Source organism: Vicugna pacos, chromosome 6 (genome assembly GCF_048564905.1).
Source record: "Vicugna pacos chromosome 6, VicPac4, whole genome shotgun sequence".
NCBI classification, from domain to species: Eukaryota; Metazoa; Chordata; class Mammalia; order Artiodactyla; family Camelidae; genus Vicugna; species Vicugna pacos.
The window spans coordinates 18,651,631-18,672,599 of NC_132992.1; the positions used below are offsets into that span (position 1 = coordinate 18,651,631).

Sequence of the window (20,969 nt, forward strand, 5' to 3'; positions counted from 1 at the left end):
CATCATGACTTTAAGGCAATTGAACTTTTATGATTTATACCACAAAAGTAGAAGCTTTCTAAGCTGTATTATTATACATGTAGCAGTCTTTTAAATATTTTTTATGGCCCAGGGTCACTGTGATACTTATATAGTATTTTGTGAAATACAATGATGCCCTTAAAGCTAATCCTGGGTTCCTGGATGTGTACCTCAACTCTAATGAGCTTCATGCTGCTTTTAGTGGTCATGGGCATTTTAATAAATGAGTCCTATTTCCTTGGGCTGGAAGGAGGGTGGGGGTTGGAAGAAAACTTGAATGAGTATAGAACACATATTAAACCAATGGACTTAGGTTAAAAATTCAGAATGGAGAGCATAGCTGGGCCAGGAAATGAAACCAGAAAATAAGGCAACAGAATACCTGATGCAAACCAAAGCAAAGATATGGAATGGGATGAAGGAATGCGTTCTGGGGAGTTAGAGACAGGGAGAATGTATGGACGATGGGCCAGGCCCTGCTCATCCTGTTCATCGTGTGGTTTTTTTACAAGCACCAGTGTTCCTCAGTATACTATACACACTGTTTGTTACTCCTGGGTTCTCTGACTCCTCCCTTGCTATCTTACCAGTGTATATTGCTACTTTCCACTATCAATGTCTATGTGGATACTCCTTTGGCACCTTGAATCATCTGTTGCAGCTGTGGATTTGAAAAACAGAAAGACAGTTGATAGAACTGTAAGTTAAAAAGGAATGAACAGGCTCTGAGTGAGGGTGTACAGGTAGCAAAATATTTGTGTTTTGTTCTGTCTATGGTATCTGTTGTGGCTACCTGGATACTTCCCTCATTTATTTCTGGATTTCATCTATGCTTTAGACAGTGAGATGGGCAAATCTGGATAGATAACTGCATTTGCTTCCTGGGACTGCCATAACAAAGTACCACACACTGGGTGCCTTAAACAACAGAAATCATTGTCTTACAGTCTGGAGGTTAAGAATCTGAGATCTGGGTCTCAGCAGGGTTCGTTCCTCCTGGGGGCTGTGAGAGAAAAATCTGTTCTATGCCTCTCCCTTAGCTTTTGGTGGTTTGCAGGCATTTTTTCCACATTCCTCAACTTGGAGATGTATCACCTAAAGCTCTAAATTTATTCAACAAATATTCATCAAGCATCTACCATGTGACAAGAATTTTGGTGACTGGGAAAAAACTGGTAAGCCACAACCTTTCTTTTGAGATAACAGTCCTGAGTGGCTACGAAGGGTTTGAGGTTAAAACAATCTGAGATCAAATTTCATTTGCACAATGTATCTGTGCTTCAGTTTCCTCATGTGTAAAATGGAGACAATAATAATACTTTAATCACAGTATTTTTGTTAAAAGTTAGCTAGTATATGGAAAGTACTTAGCACACAGTGCCTGAAAAACATTAAATGCCCATGAAGGCAATTATTATCATTATGATATATTAATAATTAATATGATTAAATCTGTAGCACAGAGGAGGAAATAATTAATTCTGATGGGAAAAGTGTAAGCATGGATTCACCAAGGAGATGACATTCAACCTGGTCCTTGAAGTCAGGGTTAGGATAAGAGATGAAGCAAAAGAAATTTAACAACAAATAACAGTCCATCTTTTCTACCGTAGACACTGAAGTTTCCAGAATTAAAATACTCTGGCATTTTAAACAAAGTCTTATAGCAAATATAAAAAAAGTTTCTCAGTTATTGCTGAGGTTCATAAATTATTATAGATATTATTTTAAAAGGTGGAGAGAGAATAGGGTAGCAAAATACAGCTGGAGATACAAAAAGAGTGGTTCAAACAAATATATGTACCATTGTAAATCCCAGAATTATATTTTGCAGGATAACATCATCTTCCAAGATATTTAGAGTTTTACCTACCAGACGGAGTTTGGGCTTCGCAGTAAGGTTAGTGACCACCAGAAAAAGCAAGACAGAGGCGCATGATCATTTTATTTATCAATGGTTAGAGTGTACATACAAGATGGCAGTTTTTACCATCTCCCTTTAAAGCTGAAGGGTAACTTGGAACCATCTGACAGGAGATGACAACACGCAAGCTTAATGTCAGAAAATGCGTCATGTGAAGCGTTCTACCGGCTTCAGGGGAAAAATCCTTAAAGAATGCTGCCACAGGTGACAAAAAAAAAAAAAAATCAAAGGGAGAAAACTTGGAGAGAACTCAAACTTCAGTAAGGCTCTTAAAGAGCCCTGGGGGAAAAGACACTATAAATATCTTTCGTAGAAAAAGTTATAGACATAAAACAGAGAGAACAGATAAAAAGTAGAAAATATCCCTCCAAGGGTAAGTGTGGTAGGAAAATTAACAGTAAAAGACCAGTAATTCACAAATTAAAATATTACATATGATTCTAAGTGCTTTAATAAGATAATTTTAAAAATAGAATTTTTCATATTTCAAACAAAAAGTTTAGTTAAAAAGTTTAGTTACTGGATAGTTTAACTAAACTTTTTGTTTGAAATATGAAATATGTGGGGGAAATGAATGTGGATAGTTAGCCAAGAAGGAAAACACTGTAATATTGATATGTAATATACTATTTTTATATTTAAACATTATGATATATTACATATATGTAATTTAAATGATAAATGCTAATGTTTTTTCTCTATTTCTTAAAGAAGATAACAAAGTATTATTATTTGGAAGCTTAGTCTTGGCATAGAAAGATTTTAGTATTGATCTACATGGGTCCAAAAAAATTGCAGAAGATCACAACCCTTGTAAAGATTTTGTAGCACTCTCTCTCCCTTTTGGAGACGGCCCGCACTCTGTCTACGGAGTGCGTACCTACTTTTACTTTAACCTGAGCACCCAATTCCCACACCTCTCTCCTTGCCTTTCTCTTGCCTTACACTCTATGCAGTATGTATCTTTCTAAATAAATCTACCTTTACTCAACGGTGGCAAAAAAAAAAAGATTTTGTAAATACCTGCAAAGAAACACAATATTCAGGGAGAATGGTCAGCATCATAGTTAACGTTCTAAAGGGTAAATGTGTTAACTGTGGCTCTGCCTCTGAGAAATACAGATGGAACCTGGGATCATGATCCAATCAGTAAGCATTCAACACTATGCATATGGTCCTTAGTGTGTCTAATGATGAATAAAATATGAATGCTGTCCTTAAAGTTCCTTTGGTATGGTTTCTTAGTCACTAAATCTGTTGACAAAGCAAACCCTCCTTGCCCTGACTTCAATTTGCATCTCATTTATTCATGCAATAAGCATAATTGAACTTCTGGTATTAGAATCTGAGAATACTAAAATAAACAGAAGAGAAACGTTTTCAAAGCACAGAGTTAATGGAGGAGATGGTGCATTTGTAATATCACAGTAGTGGTCACCTCTAGTTCTTCGTGGTTAATTAGTAGGGAACCAGAGATAAAGAAAAAATATGTGAGACTGACTACCCTGACAGGACGTTTTCAGTGGCAAAGGCACAGTCACTATCAGATTTGTTTCAGGTTGAAATGAATATTGAGCCTTCCTAGTGCTGTTGGGTCACTTTGTTTTGGGTGTGATTCATGAGTGTGTTCTCACCACAGCAGTGAAAACGGAGGGTTTGTGAAACAGGGTTTAGAATATGGGAGAGGGGTTCAAGCACAGACTATAAAGGGGAAGGGGATATGAGGCAAGAGCGTGGAACCTACGAGGGAAATACATGGCATGTGGAAAGGAAACAGGCTGGGGCAAAGGACAAGTGGCAGAGGAAGTCTGAGAAGCCCGAGTCCTGTACCCAGTGGGACCTGAGGGGCAACAGTCTCTTTCTGACCAGATGTCTTCATGATGGATTGCTCCTATTTCTGGAAATATCATATGATGGGTCATCCCCATAGGACATCTCTTCCTAAGTGTGCTTTGTGAAAGACTAGTTCCATGAAATAGTAATCCATGAACATGAAAAATGGGTTCTCTGGTCAAATAAATTGGGAAGCTCGTCTCCTGTTATATCAGTCAAAGCCCTGCAGGAAATATAATTCACTCAGATGGTTCAGGAGTTCTGAATCTTGTCTGTGTGTGTGTGTGTGTGTGTGTGTGTATGTGTGTGTGTGCATGTGTGTGTTTGCTGAAACTCTTTGGGAGTCTGCTGAAGCCTATGAACCTCATTTCAGAAAACACATACAATAAAATACATAAATATTACAAAAGGATTCCAACTACATTAAAATTGAGTTAACAAAATGTTTTTTAAAAACAAATTTTAGTATAGGAATAAATACACTTCTTTACTAACCCATTTAAATAACATGACCTAGCATCAGATCTCATAACTAACATAGTTTCAAAGTAGTAATCATGATAAATACTATGTCAAGATATCAACAAAACCTACATTGCAACATAAAAATATCTGTGATATCTGTTGATGAAAAAGCCAGATGTGCTGCTAATGCCTTTTGCTTACATTCGTAGCTGAAAGAAATGCTAAATTTCTTTTAGGGGTTAGCGAAAATAAAGGAGTAATTTTTTTTTACTAAGCATGCTCAGAGTTTACTTTCTTCCCATCCAAGTTCATCAATCTCGTTTTCTATCTGTATATGTCAGTGGGATCCTTAGACCCCCCCAAACTAAGAACCCCAAGGAACAGACTTTAATGAAAGGATTGCTTAAGGAAGTACAGGCAGGGTTAAGGAATAATCAAGGGATGCAGAAGCACTCAGGTAGTGGCAACAACAGGGAAGCCTGGGGCAGAAACAGGGAGAGGAGAAATAGTGTTTCTAGAGCCATGGAGGGCTGGAGTCACGGGGAGAACCTGCCCCATGAGATCAGTAGTCACAGAGCAAGCCAGCCACTGCCAGAGGACTGGCACCAAAGCAAAAGATGCTGGGAAGAAAAATCCATTCTCCTCTTGCCCTTTTTATCTTCTATAGGTGTGTTCTATTGACCAAACCCTACAGAAGGTCAGATGGCACAAAGCCTGGATGAGTCTTTTCATAGGGTCAGCCTCCAGGGGATTCAGAGTAGGGCACACAGGGGTGGAAAATGGAGTGGTACGGAAAGACACACAAGGAAAACTAGCCCACTAGGTAGCTACGTTTCTTTAGAGCAGATTTTTCCAAGTACTTCAGTATACTAACATGCATTGTAGTTACTCAATATATGTATTAATTATTAATTTGATAAGAAGTGTTGATTAAAACTATCTTATCTCAGGATCCATTTTCCAAGGAACATTGCAGAGGAGCAATATTATGTAGAACAAAAGTTTGCTGATGCTGCCTTATGATTTTCTGGAGACATATTTTACCTGCATCAAGTTATTTCACTGTCTAGTCAAGGTAGCATATTAGTTAGCAAACACTTGTGAAAGGCCAGAAAGGCCTGATTTCTGAGACAGCTTTAATTACTGGCTGCAGTGAGAGTTGAGAAAAAGCCTTATGAAAAGAGAATGACAAGTTGTCCTGTTTCTCATCAGAGATAGTTGAGAAAGTGCCCATCCTATTATAGCCCCTTGGGGAGCCCATCCCCTTATACCTAACTCGGGACTCCAAACTCCTCTGGCACGGATTTCACACAACCCAAGTAGTCAGCCTGGGTCCTGGGCAGATGAGAGAGCTTACAGCTACAGCCTTTCCACTGAGAACATCAGCTTGTGGTAACTACTCTAATCACAAGCTCTTTCACTATGTATGTTTTAAACATCATGAATAAACCATAGTGTACTCGTCACTCAGTTAGCGAGCTCCCCAGGACAGCACCTGGGCACAGATTAGCCAAGAGCTAAAAATTACTTTGTTGACAGGTAGAGAAGAGCAAAAAGAAGGAACTTTTGGATGATTATTTACTGAAAGGACCCTGATTCTCCACCCCTTCCTGCATCCACATCATTTGCAATGTGACTTTGCAGCTCTTCCCTTTAAGGGGTGGACTGTTTCCCTCACTTCCTGTATCTGGTGTGGCCTTGCAACTCACTTTGTACAATAAAATCTGGCAGAGATACCAGAATGCCAGTTCTGAGCCTAGGCCTTAAGAGACCTTGCCTGCATCCACTGGTTCTCCTGGAACGCTGCCCAGCTGCCATGCGAATGAGCAGCCTAGGCTGCTGGAGGATGAGATACCATGTGGAACAGAGTCAAGTTAGACCATTTGTCTCAACCAGGGCCTCAGACGTGTGAGAGCCCAGCCAAGATCAGTAAAGCTGGCCCACATAAATTCATAAAGAATTCATAAAGAATATGAAATAAATTCATAAAGAATTCATAAAGAATATGAAATAAATTCATAAAGAATTCTAGCCAAGGCAAGCAAAAGTATGCAGTGGACCCCAGCTTACATTGCTGACTTGTACAATCATGTGCAAAGAAAATGGATATTGTTTTTAGGCCCTAATTTTTGGGGTGGTTTGTTATGCAGCAGTAGCTAATTGATTTAATAAAACACAGGATTAACTCTATCGGGCCCCAATGGCAGAACACAATACTGAAAGGAATGTGGGCAGCCTAAAAACACCAGGTTTCTTGCATTTGAAAATGAGTGTGTATATGTCCATGAATGACTGAAAAATTGTGCTGAACACTGGAATTTGACACAACATTGTAAAATGATTATAAATCAATAAAAAATGTTGAAAAAAAAAGAAAAATGACTGGCAGATTCTGACAGGTAATACAGAATGGAAGTAGCATAAAAATTCAACTGGACACTTCACATTTGTGTGCAGGCCTAATGCTCAAGGGAACAGTCACAAACCCAGGCACAGTACAAGATGGGGGAGGTAACCAAAGTCAAAGAGAAAAGTGCAATTAAAAAAAAAACAACAACACATTCTTAAGCATCCTATGTGAAGTTTCTGAAAATCTTCAATTTAGCCATGCTAGAGCAATAGCTCTTATGACCTTGACCTTGAGGCCTCCAGCCTCCTCATGGAATCTTAGCGAATATGTTTTTGTGAATGGGCAGGAGTCTTCAAGTCATGGTCCACCTCTGGCAGCTGTGGAGAGGAGTAGTGAGCATCCTGACACAGTACACTTATAGAAAAGCCACTACTGATTCCAGATCCTTTAAGGATGGGCAATCATCCAAACAATAATGGCTCCTGCCAACCAAAAAAGTATTCTATAAGATAATGATTGAGAAATTATTTTACCAAGGTCAAAAAGGCTTTACTTCTTTAAATAGCAAGTTTAGAGTTGTATAGGAGGACCAGCTGTGGGTCACATGTTGTAATGCCAATGCTGACACATACAAAAATAACAATAAAGAACATCTTTGGAAATAAGACGCAAAAATCTTTGAAGTGGCAAACTTCAGTTAACAACTACCAGGAGAAGCATGATCTTTGGCACCAGATGGATCTGGATATGAACTTTAATTCTGCCACTTAGAAGCTACATGACCTTCTCCATGTTGCTTAATGTCTCTGGGGGTATTTCCTGTTTTAGAAGATGGTAAGCGTAATCACTACAATAGCCTCACAGGGTTATTGTGAAGATTAAATGAGATAACACATATCAAACAATTGACACAGTGCCTGGCTCATAGCAAGTGCTCAGTAAATTTACATTGCCAGTTCCCTATGTTGAAAGCAAAGCATAATCTCCATGAACATGCTTTGGCTATCACACTGTTTAAATTGAAAGAGTTTTATCAAAAGCTCAATCACGCTCTTTGGAGGCAATGAAAAGCATGACTGAGTTGTAGATAATAAGCAAAATGGAGAAAGAATGCATCTTTGTTTGATGCTGTTAGTCACAGTTCAGGAACCCTCCAATTTTCAAAGGATTGTGTTCCAAAACTTAATTTGTGAGTCACTTTCTGGAAACAGTTTTTATAGATGGTGGTTAGATTCTCAAGCCACCTCAGAAGAGTACATTTGGTCCATAATATTGTTGACTAAAGTACTTTAACTCTGGGTCCCAGAGCAAAGCTAGAGGTGGTAGAAGATGTAGTGAAGGAGGGAAGAAGGGACGTTGTGGAGAAGAAAACCCAAAAGCATTGGATGAGTGAAAAATAACTAATATTTATGGCATGTCCTTTAGATTCCAGGCACTGAACTCTGTGTATAGCAGTTTTATTATGTAATCCTTACAACATATCCTTGACAAAGGAACTTCTCTCATGCTACCTAGAATAAACAACAATAAAAACAACCTAGAAACTCAGAAAGATTAATTAATTTGCCCAAAGTCTCATAGCAAGAAAATAGTAAAAGAAGAACACTTCGAATGTGGTCAAGTCAGTGACTATTCAGGGAGTGACCAGAAAAAAAAAAATGCAGCTAATAGACTTCAGGTTGTGGCATTTTTATAGGGAGAGATCTTTTCCAGTTATTTGGTTAAATATTACTTTACAAAAGTGTGTCTGTATGTGTATCCATATATATACATACATGTATACATATGCATGTATATATGCCTATTTAAATAAATATTAGATTGTAATTAAATGAAATCTAGGCAAATGATATGAAATTTTTAAATGGCACAGAAAAGTATAAAATGAAGGCTAAACATCTCCCACCATCTAGTTTTATTTGTATTCTCCTAGAAAAATACACATGATCACTGCCCACACAAAGGAGAACATGCAATGCCTACTTTGTGTATCACTTAATAATACATCTTAAAGCTCTATCTACATCATCATCAATAGGTCTAACATATTCTTTTCACTGACGCAGGGTACTCTGTTCAACATACTAACTTAATTCATTGGCAGTGCCCTGTTGAAGGGGAATATTGTTTTCTGGAATATTGTTTGCTATTCCAAGGTACATCCCATTCACATATCTTAGCATCCTTCTGCAAATGTATTATTAGGGTAAATCCTGAGCTGTGAAGTTGCTGGTTCAAAGGTTCTATAAATGGAAACTTCTGATTAATAATGCTTTCAGAAATGTTGCGCTAGTTTCTGACTCTATTCGTCTGAGATGGCTTCTTTCCTCACATCCTTACCAAAGCGAAATATCATTGGATTTTTAAATTTTTGCTAAACTCACAGGATAAAAATTATATCTTATTTTAATTTTCATTTGCTTAATTGTGTGTGATGTTTATCATTTTTATATGTTTACTGGTCATCTGTACTTTTCTGTGAATTGTTTCTATTTGTTTGATATTTATCTTTTGCCCATTTTAAAAATTGACATTAGTTTTTTCTTAATGATTTGTGCAAACTCTTTGAAAATTAAGGAATTGGCTCTTTGTTTTTCATGCGTCTTGCATATTTTTTCCTTAAGAGACACTTTTTAACAATCAGTCTTTTCTTCAATTTCATCTTCTTAAGCAAATTTCTGATTATGAGTTGACTTCCTCTTAAATTGGCTTGCAAGAGAATATATTCTGGTTATGCTATTAAGAATATTCTGGTATGTGTAAAAGTTGTATTTTCTTTTAGGAAGTAACAAATTGGCAATCAGGTTTTAAACATACTACTCAGGATTATGTGTGTTTGTGTATGTATGTTTGTTTTTGACTGTTTGTTAACTTGAGTTCTCCTTGAGAGACAGATTCAATTTTGGTGAGCTAAGAAATCATTTTCTGATCTTGCAAGACTGAGAGCAGTACAAGGGGTCATTGTTAATGCCATGTTCATGCTACTTTGCAATGTGGCTCAATGTGTTCCATATGCCAGCTAGTCAGCTTCTTCTGGCAGTTCCCCAGCCCTGCCTTCACCCCTTCATTCCAACTTTCATGAAGCATGCTGGGCATTAATAGAAGAAAAATGCGAAGACAGGGCTTGGGTCTTTGTTAACCGTGAAGAATTCTGGGGAGATGACTTGTTAGAGAGCATGAGGCAGCTTTTAACATTTAAAGAGAAGATTAGATGCTGCACAGGGAAGATTCAAGGGGTTTGGAACATTGAACCTCTGAACTGTGTGCACCTCCTAAGATCCTCATAAAAGCTCACATTTACTCATCTCAGTTCAAGATTGTTAATGATCAACATTTGTTTACATATTTTGAAGCTTTAAAACCATAGTCTGTCAAACAAATAATTAGCAAATAGTTACATAATTCAAATACTTGAAGTCTTATTCAAGCTCATGCAAAATCTGTTGTATTTTTTAATAAGTGTGTACTGATTTCACATTTCAAAAACAAATCTTCTCAAATAATAAAGAAAATCATCCTGATATCATTTTTAAGAGTAAAACAACCATTCGACAGGATCGGTTACATCTTCCACGTTGTAAATTAGTTGTCAGGACTAATTTTAGGCAGAGTATCACGCTGTAAGAACTACCTGTCATTTTATAAATTGTCTAATTACTTTTGGGGGACATGCCAATTCTATAATTCTGTAATTTAAAAAATAACAGTTATAAGTGGATTGTATATGTCTACGCCCACAATGCTATTGTGATCCTTAAGCGTTGATTCCCTTCTCTGCTCCTGTGCTTTACATGCACAGACATTCTTCACGCACTGGGCAACATGTGAATTTTTATAATATCTGTACTATTATCATGTGATCTGTAAGTGAATGAGAATTTAAAGAAAAACAAAATACCCCAAATCATGCGCTGTAGCTAATTATTTCCAGTTTTGCAATTTTGAGGTGCTGATTTATTATATACATATGCACATGTGTATCTATCTGTAAATATCCATCCAGCTATAGATAAATATTACCATTTATGAATATGTGGTTCACACATATGAAGTACAGCTGTAAATGAATTCATGTATGAATAGAATTAATATACCTATGGAGTGAAATGCAATTATGAATATATATGAACTAAATTCTTAAATAAGACAGTATCTGAATAAAAATATATAAATAGTATAAAGTGTGCTATTCATTCAAAACACATATTATTTAAAAATGTTGAAAATTTTCAACAGCCCCCTTTGTAGCAAAATGCATTTGTGCATATATGCACAACCTCCTTTAATACATTGTGGACAAAGGAAAGCATCCTTGATTTTCAAGGGCAACTAAAATCTGGTTCCAATAACGAGGATTTAGAAAATGCTCTTTTTTCCATTAAACTCTTCAGAGAACAAAGATTTCTAGCCACAGATCTTTAATAGCTTCTGTTTAGATTCAGGTAGATTGTACAATACAAACTATAAACAACAGATGTTAATTTGAATTTAAATGCAATCGAATTGTCCATCAAAAGGAATATCGTTCCAATTTATAATTAGCCTCCAAATAAATAAAAACCTATTCCTGTCTAAAATGAAACAGGTCTGTTTATAGAATAGTCATCAGATCACATGCTTCCACTGCTTACAGACAGAACACAATCTTCCCTAATGGGTTTTTAAATCCATGTAACTGTCAGCAAAGAAAGAACAAGCTAAACGGACAGATGTTCCTCTTCCTCTAGCAGTCAGAAGGTCTGATACGGTCTTTGGGTCCATCTACCATTTTCTAGAATGAACTCAGATTCCATCCTGAGAAAACTGGGAAATATAAATCTTCTGATGCAGTTATCCTTAATAACAAGATGAATTAGAAGTGATTACACTTCTTCTCAAGATGAAACTTCTTTGTAGATGGTCATCTATTTGTATCTGGGCTGAAAGATTACAGAATCCAATGAGAGTGTATAACATGCCATCTTTTCTATAACAATTTTGTCCTGCCCATAAGTAAAATAAAGGAACTAGACAAAAACAGGTGTCAAATTCCCTCATTATGTGTATTCTAAACACAAATGTCTTCAGAGTCTACAAACAAAAACCTAAACACCTTCAGGGAATTCAGGTAAATAATCATTCTGCATGCTATTAGCAATATTATATTACTTTCTGACCTTCAGACATGTCTTCCTATGACCTTTTCTTCCTTTCCCATTAAATGTTTAAACTTCTCTTTGCTTGTGAAGCCTTACAGACTCTGCCTCTCAACTTTCTCCTAATCCCCTCTAATACCTCTTTCACTGCATCACTTTTCTCTTCTGTCAATAAGATGAATCCTTGACCCTGCTTCACCTTAAAAACATATTCATTTAAGTCAGGCTTTTTATACTTAGAACAGTCTAATTACTAAATAACTGTCATCTAATTTTTAAAAACACAAGATTCAGGCAGTGAGAGAGGAATGTTCAGTCCCCATGACCAAGCTTCAGTATAATGTACTGCTTGACATCATATTCCTTACAATGCTGTTGGGGGGGGGTGGCAGTTTTACTTATTTATTTATTTTTAGAGGAGGTACTAGGAATTGAACCCATGGCCTCATGCATGCTAAGCATGTGCCCTACCATTTGAGCTATACCCTCCCCCTTCCTTACAATGCTTTTAATAGTTTTCTCCATGGTAACACAGGATGACACACTGACCAATGACCCAGTCTCATAAGTGAACTCAGGTACAGGTGCAACCACCAATATGCCAGACCTAACTCCACACCACATTTCTTTGCCATTCAAGAGAACAAGACAGGATGTAAATGAGTAAGACCGACATCATTATACCAGTGATCAAGACTGTTTTAATTTCTTAAAATAAAAGGGGAATAATTTGAAAATGCTGACACTTTATTAATAGCAACAAATTACTCACCGCACACCTCAGAAGTGATCAGAGCTCATCAGTATGTTGTATCTCTGTGGTTAAGACCTCCTTCTACAGACTGTCACTTTCTCATATACCTTCTTTGAACCCTGTCATTCACTGGACACGGTTAGCTATACTACAACAAATACTTTACTGATTCTGTAGCTAGGTTTAAAAGTAACTGAGATCAGTAAAGCCCAATGAGATATATAAAAGTTTTTGAATTAAAAAACTGGGGTCAGATAAGCACGTAAGAACATCAGATGTGGACTGAGTTAAGCCTAGTCGTACTGGAGAAGAAGAAATACACTACCAACACTTAGAGTTGCTAGATTAATCTACCCACTCCTCAGAATCACTCCTCAGGCATCACATAAAAATCTCAAAATGTCAGTTAAAATCTTCAAAGCTGCTGACTAATGCTTGTGAAACTGTAGAACTTTGCTGTTCAATGTGGTAGCCACTGGTAACCTGTGGCTATTTAAATTTAAATGAAAATGAACTAAGATATATTAAAATTAAAAATTCAGTTCTGTAGTTGCTCTAGTCACATTTATAGCCTATAGTTTGAGAGCAATGCTGTCCAATGGAACTTTAAGAAAAGGGAAATGTTCTATTTTTGTGCTGTCCAATAAGTGTAGTCACTAACATTGTGGCTACTGAGCATTTGGAATGTGGTTAGTGCAAATGAGTAAGTGAAATTTTAAATTAATTTTAATTAAGTTAAATTTAAATTTAAATAGCTATACGTGGCTACTGGCTACACATCCCCATCACTGCAGAAAGTTCTGTTGGACAGTGCTGCTCTAGAACCACAGGCTCCCTTATGCTGGGATGCCAAAAGGAGGGAAAAGAAAGGAAGAATGTAAGAAAAAGGGGTGGTGCTGTGACAGAAAAATATTTTCTCACCACCTACTATCTGCCAAGCACTCTGTTACAGGCATTCCATATGTCATTTCACCTAATCCTCACAGCCCCAGATTGCTATTGACCTAACAGCAGAGACTCAGAAAATCCACATCTACTTGACATCTCATGCCATACTCTTTCCACTACTCCTTGACATCGGTATGATCATGAATGGATGTATCCCTATGGTCAATATATATTTATCAGAAAAAAAAGAGATTAAACAATGCAGTGTTATGTCATTAAGACACATCAAAAGAAAGGAAATGCTACTTTATATATCAGGCAGCAAAAATATGAAATCTGTTACCTTAAGAGATGGTATAGACTTAGAAGGAAATAGAATTATGGAAAACGAAAGACTTACAGTTTCACTATTAAGGGAAGTTAGAAATGAGTGAATTGCCAAAAGTAAAATTATAGTAACAGTGACCATGATAACAACAGCTATGATTTTCTGAAACCTTACTGTGCTCAATACTTCATGCTCATAATCACCCACTCTCCGAAGTACAGGGGAGGGTGTCACTGTCAGAGATAAAATAGCAATCTGGAAAGCAGAAAGGTCTGGCTGATTAACCTCTTTCTTATCTTCTTAAGTGAAATTTTCCAAAGCCTTCTCATAGGTACACACAACAAAGTGATGAAAGAATAGATAATGTCACTATCAGTCAGTGAAGAAATGCACTGCTATTATTGAAATAGTTTTAATTTGCCTGTTTCTTAATTATCCTTGCATATGTCCTAATTTTCTCCCTAAGCTTTGTATCTGGTGATCATAATCATTTGCAAGACTGACATTAAAATTTGCTAGTTTGGTAGGTTTGGGTAAATGACTTAATTTTTATGCACCTTTTATAGCCGTGTTACGGTTGATGTTAGAAAGAATCTCAGTCCATCTGGGCCTTAATATTGTCTCCTTTCTAGTTTTCATCATCAGGATTAGGGCAGAACTGTTGGGGATGAGAGTGCATTTAAGGAAAAAAAGGCTGTCTACAATATTCATCTCATAGTGGCTGGAAATAACTTCAGGAAAGCTAATGATTAAACAATCAGTAACAATAATCCCTTAATTAAAATAATGTACGTGTTAACACCTAACCTGATCCTTGGCACATAAAACTCACTGAACAACTGGTTCCTTTTCTCCTTTTCCTACTCTTACCTTCTTGGCCTGTCAGGTTATAATATAAATTGTAATTACAAGTAAATTTGGCTCAATGTTTTCCTCTCTGATTCAAGGTCACCACAGAAAAATAAAATTTGTATTCAATATCTTCTGTAAATATGACTTGAGAAAAACTGCCAATTCTGACTTTCAAATTTCCTATAACTACTGTTTATGCTAATAGATACTTAGGCAACATATATTTCAAAAGATTGTCAAATTAAGATCAGACATTTAAAGAATATATGTGTACCTTAATAACAAAATATATTCTTGGAAATATACTACATTATTATACCTATGGGCTAAAACAAGGTGAGGAAAATATACTCTTATTTTTTTGGGTAAGGGAACTTTAGAAATTATTCCCATTGATTGAATAATTTATGATGGATTTTATGGTGGAATATTATGTAGCCATTATAGAGAATGAAGTAAATCCATTATTATTAGAATGGAAATATACTCAAGATACAAAGTTATGTGAAAACAACCAGATGTACAAGTATATATATGCTGTGATTTTTTTTAAGCAAGCTGAAAATTTTATTGTCAAGTTGATAGATGAAAGAGTCATGGATGGATGCTGTATGTTACTGTTATTATTATCATCATTAGGTATCACAAACACACAAAATCAATAGTAGTTACCTCTACAGAGGGTGGACTGGTGAGGCATTTATATTTTATTTTTTACTTGCATACAATTTAAATTTTCTAATCATGTATATGTATTACTTTTCTATTTTTATTTTTTATTGAAGTATAGTCCTTTAAAAATATCATCAGAATTTATAAGGGCATTGACATTATAATCCACTTCTGTTATCCTGCTTGTATTGAAACAATATAGTATATGTTATTTTTAAATGATCTTTTATATTTTTGATAAAAGGTTTATCTGGCCTATCATTTTCTCTGCAAATTCACACTGCCAGATGGCTGGACATTTAAAGGACTGCCTTCTAAAATAACAGAGCAATCCTGGTTTGGGCACAGAGCAACTTGGTCAAAGAAATATCAACAGGTCATGACTGCCCATCCTTAAAAGAAAAAAAAATCAAGGCTTGCATCTTCAAAGAAAGGGAGGTGATATAACATCTTCTATTTACTTATGACTACTTTCAGTAACGCCACCTTCTTTTGCGTGTTCCCCAGATTCAAATCAGGCTTGCATGAATAATTATTTGAAACCTAGTCAGGGCTCCACTAAAATCTGTGTACAGTAAAAGCCAGTGAAACCTCCCATTATTTTAAGAAAATTCTATAGGCTTTAAGAAGCTAATTACATTGAAATATAAAGGGTAGATCCTGGGGGAAAAGGTCTAGCACCTTACGAGAAACAGGACGCCTATTACAAATAAAGACTTGTTACCTTGTGTTCTTTACACCATTCCCCCTTTTTTAAAGAAAGGGAGTGTAGCAAGTTTTCTTTCATTCAGGATGAAAATCTAACATTCATCCTGGAATAAGAACTGCCAGCCTTTCCACTTTAAGGGCTTGATGAGCCCTTGGCAATTGCTCTTTTGGTCCAATGAATCAAGCATGAATAACAATTTCAATCTTTCTCTTTTTATGCAAAAAAGACTAAGGTCAGGATTGGCAGCCTTTTGGAAACTGGGTGTCAGGGAGTTAAGTCCTGTTTTATTTGGCGCATGAGCATTGGTGAGAGCCAGCACAACAATCCCAGACAGGCAACAGGGACCAAGAGATGATCTGGCAATAGATTCCTTCTGCACATCCCACATTTGCATACATTCTTGGATAAAATACTCAGAAATTTTACATTGTTCCTGAGATCTTTGAACTGAAAGAATAGAATGTATTATACTGCAGTGGATAAATATACAAAGTGGTGGATAAATAGATAGTTTTCAAATTTGCCATTTTTAATGAATATGTCTTAGGGTAAGTTACTTTTCCTCATAGAGCCTCTGATAGAACACTTGCTTATTACATGGCTGACACTTGTTTAGAAGCCAAAATTGGTGAATACTCTTCTAACATTTTGCAGAAGTGTACTTCAAGGAATACTGATCCCTTATGGCATTTCTTAAAAGTTAGGATTCCATGATCAAAATATTTTGGAAGTATTTTGTACTATATTCTCCTATTGGTAATTCATAGTGTATATCTCCATATTCTAGATTCTGAGTAGTCAAAAAAATGAACCAGTTTAAAAATTTGTTTAACATTATTTCTGAATCTTTTTTATCACTGAAATATTTCCTGATGCATTAATATTTTATTACATTAATATTCTACATAGAGGATACTTTGGAAAACACAAAATAATCCTACCTGTTGGTAAGAATGGAATGGTCTTGGGTCCCACTACAACAGAAGACAGTGAGTATCTCAAAGGGAAAGCAGACAGAAAGGAGAGATTCACATGCTAGGTCTGTGACCCAATCAGCATCCTGAAATTAGACTAATTAGTCTTCTTAATGGTGGATATTCTTGTCTTATGAAACTTAAATTTGGACCAGAAGCAGAGTGAGATAAACCACTGGGAAAGCAGAGGATGCTCTTAATTATCCCTAGAGATCAACTCAATCTCATTTATAAATGAAAATAATAAGCCCAGAGATATGACATGACATGCCCAAGATTACTCTAGTGGTCGGGAGCAGCCCTAGCTTGAGAACCCAGTCTTCTGAATCTGACACCAGATTAATTCTTGGCAGCCCACACCAAATTCTGCCCAGTGATGAGCAGAAATACTATTGACTGACTCAAATATAACTGAACATTAATGTTACTTTTGGGCCCACTTAAGGCCACGATGAGAAATGGACAATTAAAGACATTTTAAAATTGTTTAACATTTCTTCTATACATTATAATTTCTATTGTTCCTAATACCTCTGAACTGTAGAAATGAAAAACAATAAAATGCACAGCAGTGGAGTGTACTGGCTAGATGCTACCCATTTATTGAGCACAGAAAACAAAAAACAGCTTCTAAACTACCACAAGTTAAAAATCACCTAGTCTAACAGCAGCAACAGTAGCATGTAACAGTAGAAGCACAATTTCTCACAATCAAGATGGTCCTGGGCTTCAGTTCTTCAGCTTGGGGTGTGGCTTGGACACAACTATGACCACAGTGGTCTCTTTGGTATGGTTCTAGGGTCAGCTGCTGCTGGGGCTTCATGTTCTCCTGTTGCATCTTTTTTTTTTTTTTTTTTTTTTTTTTTTTACTTAGGAGGCAAATATGGCCTGGGGAGTAGCTGTGGAGTCAATGCAGCAGTTGACCTTAATGGAAATCATACAACGTGTCCTCCATTATGTAGGAAGGTGTGGGCATTCAATTCAGGGCTACCATCTGGTTCTGGTCTGGCTGGGGTATGCTAGTAAAGATCACATCAACACTGCAATGAACATGCTGTATTTGTGCAGGTGCCAAACATCTTCAAGGACCGGAATAATGCTGGTTCTCTTCTTGTCCAAGTTAATGAGGTCACACAGCCAGAGTGGTGGGAGAACTCAGCTGCACAGACCACACTGTGTTGGCTTACAATGTCAGAGATGTGGGAGACAGTGGCGCCCTAGGCAGCCCCGAGGTAGCGCATCTTGGCCCCTGGCTTGATGTGGATCTGGTCCACACAGCCCAAGATTTCTGCAGCCAGCTTGGAATGGAAGACGGTTTTGCTTTATTTACTCTGGGAGGCTAAATAGGGATGAACTCCTATCCCTCATCTGTATTTCTGTAAGACTGTAAACATAAACTGCCTTACGATGATGATAGGAAGAAAAAGGAGGAGAAGCAGAAGGACAACAATCACAACAGCAACCAGCAGCAGTAGCAGCAGCAGTAGTAATACTACTACTAGTAGTAGTAGCAGCAGCAGCAGCAGTAGCAGTAATACTTATTGAGTGTTTTCCTTATCTCCAGTACAGTTCTAACAACTTTAAATATTTTACATCATTTAATCCCTACAATAATCCTTTGAGATAGGTGATATCATTCTTCTCACTTCACAAAGTGTGGAAACTGAAGACAACTGAATTTTAAAACTTGCCTGAAAGCTCACAGCTGTAAGTGGCAGAGACAGAATTTAAACCCAGGCAGTGTGACTCCACAGGTTGCAGTCCTTACCATTATGTACAGCGCCTGGTACATGTCTGTTGATGATCATTTGCCTTACCCATTTCCACAATCACCCCTTCTTGTCCATGACTGACTCCTCCATTGCTGATCTCTAAATCTGATGAAGTATCAGAATCACCTAGAGAACATCTTTAAAATAGGTACCGTAGTCCTCTCCCCAAGATACCCTGATCCATACTAGACTAGGTAGTTCCAAAAAGCACAGCAGGTCAATCTGGAGGTTCAGGTCCAAAGACCCATATTTGGGAGCCATTGATATGGAGCCTTTCTGTCTGGGACAGTTGTCTTGTTCATCAGGGACACTACCTGAGTTCACAGAAGCCAGGAGAGGAGGAAACGCACAGACTAGCTGGCTACATCAGCACTTTAGCCCAGGAAGTCTCCACTTCCCCTTCTCACACTATGAGATCCTTGAGGACAAGGACAAAGTGTTAGTCAGAATTAAACCTTCCACAATGGCTAGACCAGTGCCTGATTCACAATAGGTGCTCAGTTAATACTTACTGTCTAGGTTCTGGGTGAATATTATTGAAAAAAGGCAATAAAATAATGGTTTTCCAAAGAGACTAAGAAGAGTTTTCTAACTAAGAATCACCTATTGCTCTGATTATAAAAGAATCATAAATTTCCCTGTAACACTGTAAATGGCAGATACAGCAGGAGGGCTTATTCACCGTATTAACACAAAGGAAGAAATAAGAAGGGCAGAACAAATGGGTGCAAAGGAAGAAGCCATATTTAAATGCTGCCTGGTTGAACAAACTACATATCAATTTAGAGATTAAATATAATCACCTATGTTTATTTTACCACATTCATTAAATCAAGTGAGTATATTTTTAAAAATTCTTTCAAGGCTGGCTCCACAGGACCCTCAAATGAATTTACCATTCATCCTCCTTTCCACTGCTGCCTAATTGGCCCACCACAGGCTAATAGGCTAACAGTCCTCAGCAACCATTTATCTTTTCTGAAGTCTTCTCCTAGAGCCCCCTTTAAGACTAGCGGTAGGTTTTCACTTGAAGCTATTTGTTCTCTCTTATTTGTTTGTTTATTTCAAGCATGTTGGAGAGGCTTCTCTGCCATTTATTTCTGAAGCAAATCAGGAACACTAATTTGTTCTTTGTGGATTTTTGGAAACTACCCCAGTGGGAGCAGCTTGCTGTGACCAGGATTTCTGCCTGTGGATGGTGGGGAGGGGATACTCGGGAAGGCTGCAGAGACAGAAAGGAACACTATAGCTAGGTGAACACATTAATGCTGCTGAGCTGAGAGGCAGAAGTCCTGATTTTAAGGAGATGCAACCAATGAAAGCATGCAGACAAGACTACCCAAGGGCCAGCATTTACCTCTGTGCAACTGTGTACAAAGTAGCAATTTCTGGCTGAGATGGAAACTCTTGCTTTCCTTAGACATGGGAATGTAGCACAGATGTGACACTGCAGGTAGAGAAAAATCATAGGTGCTGAAGCTAGAAGAAAGCTAACAGCTCATTTTGGGGTGATGGGGAAAGCATTGTGGATGAGGGGTGGGTAGGAAAGTTCTCAACTTTCTCAAAACCTGTACATTTCAATCCTGACTCTGCCATTAATTGGTATTGTATCCCTGTCCAAATCACTTTACTTCCCTGCCTTCCAGGGTTCCCCATCTGTAAAATCAACAAATCCAACCTGTTGGCCAAGTATCCTTTCCATTTTAATGTGCTGCCTCCAGATGAACAAAGATACACACACATTTATATCTGTAAGATAAAAAGCCTTTGACTTTTTACCTTAAGGTGACTTTCACGAAAAACAAATTGTATAAGAAAATGAACATAGATTGGGAATTTTTTTTTAAAACAACCTGCAAAGTATATAGCCAGAGATCAATGTTATATACCTTTAATCTAATCATCTATGCACTCCTAAATTTCAGTATAGGGATGTTAAAAGCAACTGATAATGAACCTCAGGACCTATAACGGCCCTTATCAGAAGAAAAGGCACTACAGTATCTATCTATGAGAAAAGAAAATGAGATAATTTCTGGAAGTGTATTGAAAGGTAATAAAAGATGAATAAATGTTTTTAAAATGCAAATCAATTATCTTATTATCCTAACACAACCTCTAGTTTTATTTATGCATATAATCTATACACACATACTATATTTATATTGTTATAATAATGGCATACATAGTATTTTATATTTCACTATTTTTACATATATCTCATAAACATACCTTGATGTTTCCAAATAATTATCATTTTAATGACTTTATAGTATTAAACTATATTATTGT

General features: G+C 36.9%; 1 pseudogene; it reads right to left on the reverse strand.

Annotated features, from left to right (window-relative positions):
• Positions 1-17,634: 17,634 nt before the first annotated feature.
• Positions 17,635-18,938, reverse strand: LOC140696736 (rRNA 2'-O-methyltransferase fibrillarin pseudogene; annotated as a pseudogene).
• Between the last annotated feature and the right edge of the window lie 2,031 nt (positions 18,939-20,969).